General features: G+C 49.6%; 1 pseudogene across 1 annotated transcript; it reads right to left on the reverse strand.

Moving 5' to 3' along the window:
* Positions 1–7,937: 7,937 nt before the first annotated feature.
* On the reverse strand, positions 7,938–15,034 carry LOC308635078 (protein transport protein Sec61 subunit alpha-like; annotated as a pseudogene). The gene is made up of 4 exons: positions 14,933–15,034; positions 10,192–10,383; positions 9,596–9,672; positions 7,938–8,122 (listed from the first exon to the last, which is right to left on the reverse strand). The product of its transcript is annotated as a protein transport protein Sec61 subunit alpha-like (transcript).
* Positions 15,035–15,485: the final 451 nt, after the last annotated feature.

Genomic DNA, 15,485 nt, shown 5'->3' on the forward strand with positions numbered 1-15,485 from the left:
CACTGAACCATATCTCCAGCCCTTTTTATATTTTATCTAGAGACAGGTTCTTGCTCAGTTGCTTAGGGCCTCACTAAGTTGCTGAGGCTGGCTTTGAACTTGCGATCCTCTTGCCTCTGCCTCCCGAGCCGCTGGGATTATAGACATGGCACCTGGCCCCACGCCAGGCTTCTTAAGGACTTCTTGCCTCTTCCTAGCCTCTGTCTGTCCACAGGATCTGTCTCCAGCCCTTGGCCACCCAAGGTGTTCATTTTCTGTGTGTCTATATCCCCACAATAGGACTGAGGACTCCTCAAAGTCAAGTGCCCAGCCCTCCCTTGAGAAGTCACCGTCCTGTCTTACATAGGTCTGGAAATAGGGGCTCAGAGTGGTCAATTTGAAATTTGTCTTACTATAGGCACCGCCCTTCTCTGAACCTGTAAACCATGCTGTCTGCCCAGATGTGGTAGAGAAGACCATTGCTACATTCTCCCCGAGACTCACCCACATTCATCACTCAGGCCATTCCAGAATTCTCCTGGCACCAAGAAGTGTTCTCTGCCAGCAGTTTCCTTGCCTCATAAAGGTTTAAGATTTCTAAAATATAAGATTTTTGTCTTCTACTTTCCAAGCTACACCTGCAAAACCATAAGCTGTGCTCAACCCATACTTATTAGATGGATGAAAAAGAAAAGAAAAGAAAAAAACAGGCTGAGAGATGGAACTCAGGTTAGAACGTAGGTCTTTAAGAACACGGTTTTGTTCTGTCTCCACAGGAAATGCAGGATCCACATAAATCAGGATTTAGAAATCTGGGCCAGATTTTAAGAGGTGTGATTATCAGTGAGAATGTCATGAGGAATTTGGTTTTGAAAGAGAGACCAGGAGGTCAGGTTCAGAGGGCAGGAAAGTTCAAGTGCAAGGTATTCCTGGCAAAGCTGGGTGCCGCTGAATGTGTCTAAGGACCTAGGATTTGTCTGGAAGAGGCAAGAGGCTGCTGCTGCAAGGCTCAGGCATTCTTCTAAATTAGGCAGCATTCAGTGATGGGCACAATAAGGTCTCTGACAAGGTACCATCAAGCCTGACTGCTGCTGCCAGGGGTGGTTCAGACTCAGAGCAGTGGGCGTGGGGGAAGGCGGGTCTAACCTGTCAGACATCTCAGGTCTGGTGACAGGAGGCCTGGCTGCCCCCAAATACACCCCCTTGGTTAAGAAGGGATTTTTACTATTGTTTAATTCCCCTTTAGCAGGTCAAGTCCTTCTGAATAGAAAGGTTAGTGCAATTGGTGGTAATTATACTGTATCCTGTCTTAATTGACTCTAATTGCTCATTTGCATTCCAATACTGGAATTGTGGGGAATTGTTTCTCCCCCTATTTCCAGGATACAACTATTTATTTCAGAACAGAGAGACTGTCTGATCATTGGGAATGCCAGGGAAGTCGGAGAAAGGCCGCCCCTCCCGAAGTTTTTCAGGCTAATGGGGTCAGTTGGAAACTTGAGTGTTGTTCAAAAGGCATTTGGAAAAAGTGAAATGGCATGGGGGTGAGAACCCAGGGTCAGCAGATGCAACATGTGGGCAGCTGGGGCAGGCACTGACCCCTCTGGGATGGCATTTTACTACCAGTAAAGAGGCAGCGGCAGACTAATCCAAACTTCAATCACTCTTCTAACTACTGTCCCATGTATATGTGTTACTCTAAATTACTTACTTAACATTTTCTATAAGTCTTTTTTTTTGTGTGTGTGTGGGGGGGCAGTACCAGGGATTGAACTCAGGAGCACTTGACCACTGAGCTAGATCCCCATCTCTATTTTGTATTTTACTTAGAGACAGGGTCTCACTTTGTTGCTTAGCACCTCACTTTTGCTGAGGCTGGTTTTGAACTTGCGATCGGCCTACCTCAGCCTCCTGAGCCTCTGGGACTACAGGCCTTCACCCCCCACCATACCTAGCAATCACTTAGAAATCTTATGCTAGTAAATATGCGGGATTAGAAAACTGAATTATCACTACACACAAAACTATTATGTCTGAGCACAAATAAATAAATACAGTAAAAATAAAATGTGATTAAATGCTATCCAAAGGTGTTGAGTCAGAGCCATGCTCTGCCTTTCTTCAAAGCAAAAGCAGCAAGTCCAACAGGGGTGCTAAGGTAAACCAGAATTTCAACATCCCTTTTGCTTCAGGAGATGTGAAAAGGAGGTGGCTGTCCCACCAGGTGACTGGATGCTGTCTAATCTGCATTTGTGCATCACTAAAATCATCCCATGGATGGGAAGATTTCTTTCTGCATTTGTGAGAAAGACCAGATGGACGATTTATGAAGTACTTCCCAGCTGTCACAGTGTTTTCTAGAACAGTCTGTTTGTCGACTGCAACCCTTTTCTCAAAGATCCAGTCCTCCCTTGGAGCTCTCCAGGGTCCTTAAAATGATTTGGCCTGAATCTTCTGAGACAGCTACTCAGAGCCTTAGAAGACGCTGCAGTTAACTTGAACATCTACTGGGTGCCAGAGGTGTCCCATATACTGTCTCTAACTGATCTTCATACCACTTGAATGGGTTCTGTCTCCACTTTACAGATAAAACCCAGGAAAGCTAGGAAGGAAGTCCCCTCTCTCCACCACACATGCTACATGTGCTCTCTATAGCTACTTTCAACCCCTGTCTTCTCTCACTGTCCTTAACCTCGAGCATCTTTTCACCTGACTTTTGGCAGAAATTCATTGCCCACTAACCTAGGCAGGGCAACACCACGAAGCTCCGCCCACTTCCCTTTCTAATTAGTCCCACCTCTGTGCCTGGGGCGGTCCCATATGGTCGCCAAGCATTGCACTGAACATCCAATCCTTAAACAACCACTCTTTTGAATATTAACAGATCCCTCCCCACAATCTTCAGTTTTTTAGACACCACTACCCAAGTTCCCAGGAAAGAACACTACAGCAGTCACCAAATAGTCTGGCATAGCCACCAATAAGGTATCACTAATCTTTGGGGAAAAGATTCTAGTAAAGGAGGCCACCATAGACATACCTGGCCTCCCTACAATTTTTTTCCCACTTGTAGATGTGCCATTCTAGAACATTCTAACAGAAATTGTAAATGTGGGACATTTGTAAATTGTAAATTTGGGAATTTGTTTGTTTCTTAATAGGTAGAGTTGTGTTTTCATCAGGAAATAAAAGTATTTCTTCTGAGCAGGTAATAGTATTTTAATGATGCAGCAATATTTCCACAAGAAACTGAAGTCATAATTTTTGAACAAGCAACGGTTTTGCTGTGAAAGTTAGACCTTGTGTAGTGACTAAAATAATAGAACAAAACATGGCCTGCCTTAGGATGCAGGTTTCAGGGCATCATCCCTGAACTTGGTTGTGGAGGCACACAGGGTGGGTACTAAAGAACAGGGTCAGAGTTGGGAGGAGTTTATGGAATGAGAAAGGAAAGTTTTATCTGCCCTTCTATCAGCATGGAGACTATGAGCCCTCTGCTAATATCTCTTCTCTCTTCTACAGTAACAAAACCTTTATTTCTGATTCGATCCTTGATTACCTAGAAAAGACAACACTTCCCTGACTCTCTTGCAGCTAAATGGGCCCATGTGACCATGTCTGGCCAATAAGGTATGAATGAAGGTGCTACATAAAACTACCAGGTCAGGTCCTTAAAGGGAAAGGCTGTATCTTATCCCTACCTTCTTGCCCTTTCCATGGGCTGCAATGAAGACAAGGTCTCTTAGGTTTTATAAATGAAGGCAACATCCCAAGGAAGTCTGAGCAACAAAAGAGAAGATGACTAGGTCCCTGAACCTCAGCAGCTCACACCTGGACTGTTATGGGAAAGAGAAACAAATCACTGTTGACATTCTTGCTCTTTGAAGTTTCCATAATAAGAGTGAAACATGGAGCCTAAAGACCCAACCACTCATTGGCTCTGTGATCTTGGGGAGGTCCTCTCCCATTCTACTATTTCTTGTTAAATGGAGGCACTTCCCCTATGGCCCATGCTGTTCCCTTCCACTCAGACATGAAGAGAAGTTTCTGAGGATGAATTGAGGATCTTGAAGGTGGGCCACTGAGAGTGACCACCTTCTCCACCTGGAACAGAGCAGAAACATCAACAAATAGAATCAAGAAGCCTCTAGAGAGGTCTACTCTGTAAAATTAAAGGAGCAGTTGGAACAGAACTGCCAAAGATACCACCAATTCTTGGAAGCCACTGTGTTAGCCTTTTCTGGATGGTTTTAGAAACAGGTGGAGGAGCTATACTTGGTATGAACCCCATCACCAACCACAAGGTATGGGCACGGGTTGAAAGATCAGTGAGACCTGACTGAGCTTCTCTCTTCCCCATGGGGGTGAGGTGAGGATAATGTCTATTTCACATGATGACGTGAGGTAGATTAGAGATTACCATGCAAAGCATGACACAAACAAGTTGCTTAATAATGAGAAAGTTGGGGGCTGGGGATGTGGCTCAAGCAGTAGCGCGCTCGCCTGGCATGCGTGCGGCCCAGATTCGATCCTCAGCACCACATACCAACAAAGATGTTGTGTCCGCCGAGAACCAAAAAATAATAAATATTAAAAAATTCTCTCTCTCTCTCTCTCTCTCTCCTCTTTCACTCTCTCTTTAAAAAAAATAATGAGAAAGTTGGGGATGGGCTTTGCGGGCCAGCACTGGGCACAAAGCAAGGCCTCTCCAACCCAGTGACTGAGTGGCCTTGGCTGGCAGAGAACAGCATATCTGGGAGGTTCAAAAATGCAGACAGAGCGGCCAGAGTCAGCCTCATTTCAGCTGTCAGCAGGGATAGGAAGTAGCTCTTGGGAATCCTTATCGGTTCTTCTGACAGATGGGGGGTGGCTGGCAATGTGGTAAGAGTGGAAGGCTGGAATCACTCAATGGCTGGGAAAATCTGGGTGGACAGAATCTAGGGAGAAGAAAAAAATCACAGGGCAGAAGGAAGTACACACAGCCCTTAGAAGAAGCTGCAGCAGCCACTCTCAAAGGAAGGCCAGAGGGCGTCAAGAGTCAGCCAGAGTGGCCATTAGAGATGAGAATCCTCGCTGGAGTCCCAACTCCAGCCATCAGCTGGGGCAGCTCAGGAGCCAGGGTACCGATGGTACTTACATGGAATGGAAGAAATCATCCCAGGATGAAACCTGGTTACAACCAAATTCCAATGTAAAAGGAGGAAAAAAAAAGACATTCAGAAGTTGAGTTTAAGAAAAGAATGGGACCCAGGTGTGTTCATGACAGACAAATAATAGACGGGGACAAAACATGCCCTATAAAAGGGGAAGCCAGACTCTCAGGAGAAGCTAAGGACAATGAAAATGTTGAAAATGTTTGATCATTTCTTTTTTCTTTCTTTCTTCTTCTTTTTTTTTTTTTTGGTGTGTGTGTGTGGTGCTGGGCATGGAACCCAGGGCCTTGCTAGGCAAGCACTCTACTTCTGAGCTATATCCCCAGAGAACTTAGAAAAAAGTTGATGACACACCAGGAACCTGACAAGGTAAGAGACTGAGGAGCTCTCTGTTGCTGGGAATTCAGGCACAGTTTATCCAGGTAACATGGCTGAGACTTTTCAGATACTGATGTTAAAATGCCTTTCCAAGCTCTTTTTTAAAAAAAATATTTTTTAGTTGTAGTTGGACACAATACCTTTATTTAATTTATTTATTTTTATATGGTGCTGAGGATCAAACTCAGGCCCTCTCACATGCTAGGCAAGTGCTCTACCACTGAGCCACGAACCCAGTTGCCCATTCCTAGCTCTTGATAGTTCATAAGGGAAGAAATCAGACCATCAGGGAATCTTCAGTGCCAGGGGCCTTAGGAGCAAGGAATCAAATCACTTAGGCACTCTGAGAATGGGGTTATTCTTAGTTTTCCATGATGATTGAGACCGTAAAGATCACCTACACCCAGGGCTCATTACAATTCTGAGATTGCATGACTCCATTATTTAACAACCAAGGAGTGTCAGGTTGGAAACAGAGGACTCAGGAAGGAAAAGTACCCAGTTCAGGAGATACTACCAATGAAACTCATATTTATTATCTGCTCTGTGTGCCTTATTCTTATGTCAATCATATAAACAAAGACTAGTATCATGCCCATTTCACTGAGTTCTGAGGTACCCAGAAGTTGGGGCTGCTGGACCATGGCGGTTCACCCTGGCCCTTTTATATTTATACACAGAGTTGCTGAGGGCCTCACTAAACTGTTGAGGTTGGCCTCCAACTCATGATCCTACTGCCTCAGTCTCTCGAGTCATTGGGACGCAGGCGTGTGCACAAGGGGACACTCCCAGAAGGAGGAAGACCAGGCTGGATGCCAGCGCGTCTCTGGGGATGAGCCTGAGCAGAAATGACACCGTGAAACAGCAGTTTGTAAAAAGTTGCCTTTATTTATCATTTATCCATCGTATCTCAGTTATGCCATTTTGGCATCCACAGTGACAGTTCCCTGGAAGCTGGGTCAGCCCCTGCCCACCCACCTATTGTGATCACTGCCCATAGGCTGGAAGCCCAGGCCATTGGGGACAGCAGGACCACAAGCTCCTCTGAAGTCTGGCACTCTCCAGCCACATCCTGGGAGCCAGGGCCTGTGCCTACCTGCCAGAGGCCATGCAGTCCCCAGCAGTGGCCTTCTGCCCTCTAATAGGAGCAGGAGAGGTACGGTGGAGGCCCCCTTGGGTTGGGAGGTGGCTGGTGGTGGGGACTGGGTCTAGACAAGGCCACATGGGAGAAGGTGCTGGGCCCTGGGCTGGGCCGAGGCCCCTCTGGTTCTTGTCCCAGGTCTCTGGGGACAGTATGCCACCTCTACTGAGCCATGCGAGGGCCCATGGAGAATTGGGGCACCCTCGCAAGGGAGCCTGCAGTTGAGTCTGAGAGGGGCTGCTGAGAATTCCGGAAAGGTCCCCAGCTTCATGGTCTACATCACCTGTCACCGCAGACGTCATTGTCTTTCTGTCTTAGACACCAGAGCATCTTCCCAGGGACCCGAGCTCCTGACCCTGATCTCAGGCCCTGAGCCTAAAGCTCCCCTCCCGGCCTCTTTATGTGGTGGAGGCTGAATGTGGTGGAGGCTGAGAGAGCTGGTGGCATCTTGCTGTCCCCTTACTTGCATTTGGTCCCTAAGTGCAGTCAGAACATTCTAGAAACACAGGGAGAGACAGAAGATGTCCCTTCCCAGGGGCACGGGTGCAGCTGCACAGTGAGGACACACCACGGCTGACTGGAGTCTGGACAAATGGATGTGGCAGGGTGGTCCACTGAGGGCACCGAGCTCGGCCAGGCGAGGGTGGATGTGGCAACCCCAGGCCTCCCCCAGACAAGGACAAAGCTGCGTGGACACAGGTGGCCATGAGGTGGCAGGGATGGCAGTCCTGGCTCTGCCCCAGCATGAGGCCCATCTGGACGCTTGGTGGGAGATCAGCCACCCACAGCTGGGTAGGGAGCTATATCATCCTGAGCCCAGAGGACCCAACATCCCACACGGGAACAGTCTGCACTCAGATAGTGCCACCGCTGGGGACCTGCTGGTGACGCTGTCCATGTCCCCAGAGGAGGTGCAACCAGATGCCCAACCACCCTAAGGCCATACACAGAGATTTTGTGCTTCCAAGCAGAGTCAAAAAGCCACCTTTGTGGGGACCAGGGATGCCACAGTGTCTGCACACATCACTGAGGGTGGGAGGGGAGGCCAAAACCAAAGTCAGACAGAAAAGAGGGACAGTGCTCCCTGTCCCTGTCACGGCTGTAGCTGCCAAAGCCAGAAGGAGGAGAGAAGCCCCGCCAAGGGTGGCCACCCCATGGTGGAGAGGAGGGGCAGACATCAGCCAGACCACAACGTCCCCACGCGCCACAGCACCGCTGCCCCTGGCCACCACTGCCTTCCGAGGCACTGCCCAGTCTCCTCCCTGGTCCTTGGGTAGGCATGGCTCTCAGAAGAGGAGGGTGCCCATGCTGTCCACCTCGCTCGGCTCCTTGACAAAGTTCTCGAATGACTGGGAGATGTTGGTGACCACCAACAGGATCCCCATCCCCAAGGAGATGGCACCAGGAAGGCAGCCAGGACCAAGAGACCCCAAGGCACAGGCTCCCAGAGGCTGATGCCATGGGGATGTACCTGGGGGAGGGCAGGTGGTCAGCCCTGGGCCAAAACAGAGCCCCCACACTGGCCATCAGGCTTGTCCATGACTGAGACCAGAACCTCAGGAGGCCCCACCACCTCCCTGAAGCATCATCTGCTAACAATCCTGTGCGCCCCACTAATGCTACGGGACCTAGTTCCTGCTAGGGGACTGTTACTAGTCCAAACTGAAAGGGTGCCAGATGCAGTGGTCCACACCTCTCATTCCAGTAACTTGGGAGGCTGAGTCAGGAGGATCACAAGTTGGAGGCCAGCCTCAGTTACTTTCCAAGGCCCTAAGCAGCTCAGTGAGTCCCTGTCTCTAAATAAAATTTAAAAAAAGGCTTGGGAACATAGATTAGGGGTCAAGTGACCCTGGGTTTGGTCCTCAGTAAGGGGGCTGGGGGGCTGGGGACGAGACTCTAATGCTGAAGATGTCTCTCGAAATGGCCACTGTCCCTACCAAGGACTCAAAGGCAACCTAGAATTTGCAACTGTGGCTTTTCCCATCATTGCTTCTTTCAGGAAAGGTCACCAAGTGAGAGCCCACAGGACAACCTGGGCTGCCACCTGACTTTGTAGACACAGCCCTTCTCACTGTGGCTGCTGCTGAGTGGCAGAGGAAGAGCTAAGAAAATGGCAGAGGGAACCAGGTAGGCCGGAGGCAGCCCTCAATCCAAGATGAGGTGCAGCTGCAGTGGGCGCTCCTCCTGCCGTGGGCACCTGCACCCTGGGGCCTCTCCCACCCTCCCTCCTCTCCACCCCAAGGTGACGGCCACACGGGTCACCTGGCCGTGGCCCAGCTGGTCTCTGGACTCCTCTCTGCCATAGCTTTGTCTGCTGGAACTGACCTCCCCGATTCAAACACCACTTCAAACTCTGAGGCTCTGCTGGCCTCTAAGCCACATCTACCATCTGTCTTTTTTCGGTCTTGGGGATTGAACCCAGCAGTGCTCCACCCCTGAGCCCCGCCCCCAGCCCTTTTTTATATTTTATTTAGAGACAGGGTCTCACTGAGTTGCTTAGGGCCTCACTAAGTTGCTGACATTGGCTTCCACCTTGCCATACTCCTGCCTTGGCCTTTAGGAGTACCCCACCGAGCCTGGCGCTTCCACTCAGGTCCATCTGGAGCCCCACTCTGTGCTTAGAGCCTGAGCACCTTCTCCTGGTGGCAGCATCCCACCAGCGTGAGCAGAGGTGAGGGTCCCCTGCTGCCAGCACTGTCCCTACAGAGCCCCATGCTGCGTCGCCAGGCTGCATGCTCCTGGCTCCCTGCTGAGGGCCACAGGCATCTTTTTCCATATCCCCAGCATCCAGCACTTAGCAGGTTCATGAATATCTAATGACACAGGGACCTTGCCTACCCTGTGATCTGAGAATAAGACCCATGGACACTGGAGACCACAAGGCCCACCAGTGCTCGGGGCCTGGGAGCTGCACCTGCCAACAGGGTGTGGGTACTGCACTCACCGGTGGAGCTCATGCACCAGGGACATCTCCCGGTGGCCCCGCATCACCCTCTGCTGCTCCTTCAGCTTCTTGGCCACCTGCATGATGCACAGAGCAGAGGTTGGGCTCAGAGGTGGGTTCGGAGGGAAAGGTCTCAAGCTGCTGGACACTTAAAGGGCTCTTTCTGCAGCTCTACATCTTTACATGGACTTTAAAAATGCCCTAAGGGCTGGGGGTGCACCCCTGTCATTCCAGCAACTTGGGAGGCTGAGGCAGGAGGGTTGCAAGTTGGAGGCCAGCCTCAGCCACTTAACAAGGCCCTAAGCAGCTCAGCGAGACCCTATCTCCATATGAAATATAACAAGTGCTGGGAGGTGGCTCAAGGGTTAAGTGTCCCTGGAACAACAAGGTGCCATAAAGAGAAGACCAGACAAAATTTGTTTTTCGACTCTGGCTTCAGGTTCTCAGACCTGCTGCTGATGGCTGAGCTTTGTCCATCTCTCCTTAATGCTCTGAACTGTCTCACCAATGTGGGTGGCCCATCTGCATGTCACAAACCATCACTGTGACAAAGCAACAAGCTGAGTGACATGTTAAGAACCTCCATTCATACTTATGTCCTTGGCAGAGGAGCCCGAGACCTCGACCCAGGTCTCAGAGAACAAGGCTCAGGAGCCCAGCATGAACATGAGGTACACTACTGCATAAACAGGGTCCTCCAACACGGAGCCAAAGGACTCCGGCAGAGATAGGTAGTAACACAGACCACCAACTGGGTAGGTGCAGGTGGGGCCTCCAGAAGACATGTCCTGGGAAGAAGGAACAGAAGATCTAGGATGCTGCATCTACTGAGCCTGAGCTTTGTGGTGAACCCAGAGCAGACCAAAACTGTGATTGCAGCTGGGCACAGTGACACACACCTGTCACCCCAAGCTCAGGAGACTGAGGCAGAAGGATGGAAAGTTGGAGGCCAGCCTCAGCAACTTAGTGAGACTATGTCTCTAAATAAAATATAAAAAGGGCTGGGGATGGGGCTCAGGGGTTAAGTGCCCCTGGGTTCCATCCCTGGTACCAAAAAATAAAGAAAAAGAAATGCAGACTTCCTGTGCTCATGCTGGACACACCTGGAAATGGATGACCACAGCAAAGACAAAGATGGAGGCGATGAGGTTCGTGAGGTCGTGGAGATTCTGGCTGGAGAAAGCCTCACTAAGGGCTCAGTCTTTGTGTGCGTGGCCCAGAGTTGGAACAGTGCAACGATGGCGCCCTCCAATTCCATGCCCCTTGGCAGAGGAGGACACAAAAGTGAAGGGAAAAACAAGGGGCTGGACTCCGCTGGGTCTTAGGCCTCCTACTGGCCAAAGCAGAGGCAGGAGAACAGAATCAGCCAGTAGACTCACGGCACCCACAGTCATGGGGTCACAGTCTGGATGTTTTTGGCACCAGGGATGGAACCCAGGGGCCCTTGGCCACTGAACCCCACCCCCAGCCTATTTGTATTTCATTCACAGCCAGCACCTTGCTGAGTTGCTGAGGCCTTGCTGTAGCTAAGGCTGGTCTCCAAGTTGAGATGCTCCTGCCTCAGCCTCAGCAACAGGCAGAAAGGGGCCTGGCCTGAGGAATAGGCAACAGACTGGCCAGGGACACTGCAGCACAGGGCGCCAAGGTCTGAGCACTTCAGAAATGGCGTGAGACTGACTTTAGGACAAAAGCACAGTGGGAAACACTGTCACCATGGCCCCTGCTGCCAGGTCGGTGCTTCCCTAGATGTGGCATTTGTGGGCAGAGTGGCTAATTCTGGGGACTCAGATGTCCCAGTCTCTCCCTGGGACAGCATTTTCCTTTCACCCCAGAGTTGGGACAGCAGGACTTTCGTCACCTTCTGGATGGCCACTCAGATGGGCCATCTGTCCTGTAGACCACATGGACTGGATATCTGTGACAGAAATGCTGTCCTAGCTTTCCCTGGGCCCCTGGCATCCCCATGGTGGTCTTCTGACAGCTTCTCTCCCTGCCGCCTCGCTGTGTGGGACAACAGCTGATGTCCATGTGGTCGAGAATCTGGAGACATGAAAGTTTGAGCATTTTGTAAAGGAGGAAGTTCAGCAATCCCAGGGGGAGAAAGCAGGGACTTGTCCTGGCTTTTCTTTCCACCAGTGACCTCTCTGAACTCCCCACTCTTGCTCTGCTGAGCCACGCACCAACCCTCAACACACCAGCTCATCTCTGCCCCAGGGCCTTTGCACCTGCCAGGTTCTCTAGATGGACCCGTAACAGTCTTGCCCAGTTGCCCTGTCTTCCTTCTCTGCTCTAGTCTGACCCAGGGGACTGGGATGACATTGACGCTCACACGTCTTATGTTATATCCCTTTGTATTCTTAGCACCCACAGAAGCGCCTGGTGCTTAAGAGCACTGCCTGACAAGTTTCTGGAATGAAAGGTGGGTGACAGAAATGGCAGGGTGAATGCCTTACAAGCTTTCTAAATGTTTAACGTGGTCATTTCTTGCAAATCACTACCTTCTTATCTCTGGGAACTGGGTTGTTTCATGCGCTAGTGTCACCCGGGTGGCGAGAGCCATGTGATGTCTGTACTGTCCACCTCCCTTCAAGCCTGGACTGTCCCCCACCTCAGGGAAGAACGACCAACTGCGTTCTCCACCCTAGGGCCCATTCCACAACCCACTTTCCAGGTCACAAGCTGAGCCTTGGTGGCACTCCTGAAAACAGGAGACCCTTCCAGCTGCAAGCTACCTGTGCCGGCTCCACCCTCTTCTTGCCCATCCTGAGGGTGTCCCCATGGCTCCACCATTTTGGCTCCTTACAGCACCACTCAAAGCCCCCCAGGTAGCCCCTCTGCCCCAGCCAGGTTCCAGAGGTGGCCAAGCGCAGCCACCTCCATGTCTCGGTTGTCTGTTGCCTTCATCTCTCGCTAAGTCCTAAGGCCCTCACTCTGATGTCACACTGGCTGGCTCAGGCTGGATGTCTGTGCCACCTTGCCAGCCATTTTCTCAGCCTGTCTCCCAGGGACAGCATATCATTCCTTCCAAAACTGTCCCCTCACTCACCATCCTGATCCAGAGCAAAGTGATCCTCTGGCTGGCTGCTGGAGCCCAAGCCTTCGCTGACTGGCCCCCTGTGGCCACCACTGCTCCCGCTCCTTTTGAAGGCAGGCTCCCCCAAAGCCAGGAGGTCTTGGCAGACTCCTCAACTCCTACCCAGCTTTCACCCCCACATCCAGAGCTGGGGCCCAGCTGCTTTGCACCCCCAGATCCTCAATTCACCTTAGATTTTTCTAAAATTCTAGGAAGAGTCCGGTGTCACTTTGCCTACTCTTCTCTAAGTGCCCCTGATCCTCCTACCTGAGGTCCATTCTTTCCCATGGGATCTCTCAGTCACCCTGCAGGGACTCATCTGCAGTTTCCTCAATTTGATGACATGGCATTGGAGGCCGAGAACCAGCTCCACAGTCAATTCCAAGAAAACACGAAAATGCACACAAATATTTTCAATGAGAAACTTCCCAGCAAATAACAGATTCAGGGATCAGAGGCCAAAAGAAAAAGAAAAGGAAAAAAGTCAATTTCCCTCTCCTAAGAAGTCTCAAATGTTTTGCAATTTTCATTTTATTAAGATTTGTAAGCCAGGTGTCATGGTGCCTGCCTGTAATCCCAGTGGCTCTGGAGGCTAAAGCAGGAGGATTGCAAATTGGAGGCTAACCTCAGCCAAATTGGGGCTCTAAGCAACTCAGCGAGACCCTGTCTCTGAATAAAATACAAAAGAGGGTTGGAGATGGGGCTCAGGGATTAACTGTCCCTGAGTATAATCCCCAGTGCCTTCCTCCCCAAATTGGCAATACTGAGGATTGAACCCAGTAACAGACATTCTACCCCAGCCCTTTTTGAGACAGGGTCTCACTTATTTGCCAAGGCTGTCCTTGAACTTGTAATCTTCGAACTAACTGCCCCTTGCCTGAACAAGTGGTTTGGTGTAGTAATTTCATTTTTAGAATCTTATTTGCTAAGAACAACTGCTAAAATATGTGCAGATGATTTCCCAAGGATATTCACTTTGATGCTAACTGTGACTGAGAAAGGACTGAAATGTCCACCAGAAGACAATTGGCTAAAATCAACACTTATTTATCCTTGCACTGCAGGTTCCTGCTAAGAAATATGAGGCAGGATTACTCTATGGCATGTTAACTGTCCTTGAAATATTCTTATAAGACATGAAAGTTAGATATAATTTTGAATGTAAATGTTGTTGTTGTTGTTGTTGTTGTTGTTATTATTATTATTATTATTATTATTATTATTATTATTTGGTACTAGGGATTTAACCCAGGACCACTTAACCTCTGAGCCCTGTCCCCAGCCCTTTTTATATTTTATTTAGAGACAGGGTCTCACTGAGTTTCTTAGGGCCTCACTAAGTTGCAGAGGCTGGCCTCCAACTTGTGATCCTCCTGCCTCGACCTCCTGAGCTGCTGGGATGACAGCCTTGAGCCTCTGCACTCAGCTATATTTTTAAACCTTTGCACACTGAAAATAGAGAAGAAATGATTCTGAAACAGTCATTTTCCCCCAGAGGAATACTCTGCATACATGAAAAATTCCTGCAGATGTGCCCAACGGGAGGCAGTGCCCTTACCTTGGTCAGTGTTGATGGTGGTGGGGTTGACGCCCTTCCCCAGGATGGTTTCACAGATGTTGCTTGAGATGGAGAGGGAGAAGCCAGAGCCCAGGCCATGCCATTTATAATGAAGCTCATCCAAAAGGAGGACAATCAAGCCTGCCACAAAGAACTGCAGAATTAAAATAAATTAATTAATAAAAGTGGACTCTGTGTTACTGGCCCCAGGGCCCTGGTTCCTTTCATCCTCAATGAAAGGGCTCTCTGCTATGAAGGCCAAATAAGAGACCCTTCTCAATCGGCCTCACAGGAATTCAGAAGCCAAAGCCAGGGTCTTTTGATTCTCTATTATTTTTTTAAATCTATTTTTTAGTTGGAGGTGGACACAACATTTTTATTTTATTTTTATGGGGTGCTGAGTATGGAGCCCAAGGCCTTGCACATGCCAGGTGAGCCTCTACCACTGTTTGGGGGTTTGCAGGTGGACAGCATGCCTTTATTGATTTCAATATTTCTCGTTGTAGATGGGTGCAGTGTCTTTATTTAATTGATTTCTTTTGGGGCGGTGACCAGCCTCCAACCCGGGGCCTTACCCTGCTCAGGCCAGTGTTTAGCCTTGAGCCCAGCCCTGAGTCTGGCCTGGCCCCAGCTCTGGCTGAGTACTGCTGAGGAGGAAGAGGGACAACAGGGTCACTCATGAAGTGGAGTGAGAGTGGGGGTTCACCTGAGTGGTGATCAGAAGGCAGATCCCAGCGCCCATCTCTGTGGGGTCCCTGTCTATGCCTGTCATCACATCCATGATGGACTGGCCGATGGTGACGATCATGCCAAACACTAGGGTCCCAAGAAAACCCTGAGCAGAGTGTGGCAGGAACACAGATGACAAATACTGACACTGCCCCCGGGGACTTGGTGAGGAGTGTCCAACTGTCACACGTCCATGTGCATGAGAACTCAGAGGCTTTCTTGTGAAAGCACCTTTCATTTTTTTGTGGCTTTAGGGATTGAACCTAGGGCCTTACAGACTGTAGGCAAGTGCTCTACTAAACCTCAGCCCAGTCATCTTAATTCTTTTTTTAAAAAAAATGATCTTGAATTCTTAAGATGGAAAAATATTTTAAAAACTTGTCAAGGATAAGGAGAAAAATTCTGGGGCTGTAGCTCAGTGGTAGAGGCACTGAGTTCCATTTTTAGGTCTGCAAAAAATTAATATTAAAAACAAAGAGAGAAAGAGAAAAAACACCTGATTTGGGCTTTAGAAAAATAATGCGAATTTT

This window comes from Spermophilus citellus (assembly GCF_964194105.1).
Source record: "Spermophilus citellus genome assembly, chromosome: 16".
Lineage (NCBI taxonomy): Eukaryota > Metazoa > Chordata > Mammalia > Rodentia > Sciuridae > Spermophilus > Spermophilus citellus.